Here is a 2,172-nt window from a genome sequence, read left to right as displayed (position 1 = left end):
TGCTATTTTTGTTCTTTGCCGTCTCACCATGTTTGAGGCCCATAGCCTCAAGATCTCATGCCGACACCATGCGCGCTATGGCCCAACTCCCGGACCTTCTCCGGTCGGACAAAGTTATGTTGTTGTGATGCTATTGTTGTTGTTGTTGTTGTCTCCGTTAGCTCGGGGCGACGAAATAGAGGACCGATTTTCTCCGACCCGGGGAGGTACTTGGATTATGCACCGCTGCTCAAGAGGGGGCTCAGACTATACACCGCTTCTTATCCTCCTTCCTTGGCTTGGCGTATTACACCCCCTTTGGATTCCTGGGGGTATGGCGGCACTCTCTACTGGCTGTCGCCTCCCGGGCCGAGGCAACGTATCAATAAGTGGCTTTATAATAGTACTACTGGCGGAGTTCGTACTAGCCAGATTTTTTACCCAGCCACTTCTTTTCTCCTTTCGGCTTCTCCTTCGCCACTTTACTCTTCTCCATCCTTCCTTTTGAAGATGCCATTTCGGGAGGGTCGAGATGAGGTCCCCGAAGGGATTGGACTTGGAAGATATTGTCTTTGAGGTCGCACGCCTGAGGAGATGATGCCGAAGATGCCGCTATTGGGGATGCTCTTTGGGAATAGGCTAGATTCTTAGACTTTTGTTGTATGCATACCCTTTAACTTCTTTGTTCCTGCATAAGGATCCCCTTGTGGGCTTTTGTAATAACATGTGAGGGCCCCCCGAGGGCCGTTGTAAGCGAACATTTATGAATACAAAGATATTTTCTTGAATCCTGCCTTTGATACTTGCTGTATTTCTTTATGTTTGCGGTGGCTCCGAATGCGCGATCCTGTTTGTCGTTGCTAACACTGAACCCGGATGTGAGTATTCCTTCCGGCCTTTGGTTGATGGAAGCTGCTTCGCGCGGGGTCCTTTGTGGTTCATTGGACTGAACCTGAATAAGGCCAATAACCTCGGGCCGTCGGGACCTTGACTTCGCGTGAAAATGAGAATAATGTTTTTGGGCCTCTAGGTCGTGACTTACCAGTTGGGCCTCATAATAACCTTCGAGAAAAATTTGCTCGGGGACCTGTGGACGGGGGGATGCTTGTGATTTCTTGATAGCAATCCCTGAGCAAAGGCTCTCTTGCACTCGGACCGTCCTGGATAGCACCCGGAGCCTAGTTCGTTCGGGCGACGTCCAAAAAATGCCCATTTCTTCATAGACTAATTCCTTTTGATGGAGATCTTCGAAGTCGCGTGCCACCCTTGTGTTGGTGAAGGTGTTGTCCGTTCTCTGGAGCGTCGCCTTACTATGACGGGGGTCCTCGAGGTCGGGTATCGCCTAGAGGCTGGAGAGGATGCTATTGGTTAGCGTCTCCGGTCGTCTTTGAGGTAGGAGAATCGTCGCCACTCTCCCCATATATAACATGAGGCTGTTTCTGCCTTCTCAAGGGTTGCCCTGTCTCATGCAGTTGCCATTTTCCTCCCGCGCAATGTTTCTGGTATTAACACGCAATCTTTCCTCCTTTTAGTCTTTCAACTTTGCGACTGCTATGGCGACAATGTTAGGATTAATCTGGCGGGTTTTCGGGATCATCGGGGTCTGCTGACTCCATGGTGCCGATCGATTACGCCTTTAATCGTTGTTATCGGGGATGGCAGAGACCGGGCATGGACAAGTTGCTTTGCCCGGGCGCTGACTGCTGGTATTATACCTTAGCAACCCGTATTATTTGTTAGAAAATGGAGCAATACTCTTAGGCAGCGCGCCCCGTGTTTTGCCAGTTCTGCCTATAGCGAGAGCGGATTTAGTAGCTGTGTCTTCCTTCCTTCTTTTGTAGTGGTTATACGGGCGTTGTAGGTATCGGACAGTCCCCTAGGGGGGAGGCTGTGCTCCTCCACATAGGGGGATGAGTTGTCGGCTTCCGAGCTAGGGGACGATGGCGATAAATGGATATGCACTCGCAGTGCGATAGAGCTTTTAGCGGGGCTAAACGGGTCCGTGTCTCTGGCGAGAGAACATCGCCCAAGCCTGCTGTTCCTGAAGTTTCTAGTTCCGGAGCGGTGGTTCCTCCGAGTGATCATGCTTCAACCGAGGTTGGTTCTTCCAAGGCCGAGGGGGCTAGACCAATAGGGATGTGCTCGGCTTTCGAGGAAGTCCGCCGGCTTCACTTTGTGGTGAGCTTCAGCACA

Source organism: Nicotiana sylvestris, chromosome 5, assembly GCF_000393655.2.
Source record: "Nicotiana sylvestris chromosome 5, ASM39365v2, whole genome shotgun sequence".
NCBI classification, from domain to species: domain Eukaryota; kingdom Viridiplantae; phylum Streptophyta; class Magnoliopsida; order Solanales; family Solanaceae; genus Nicotiana; species Nicotiana sylvestris.
The sequence above is the reverse complement of the archived record's forward strand: the minus strand, read 5'-3'. Positions refer to the sequence as shown.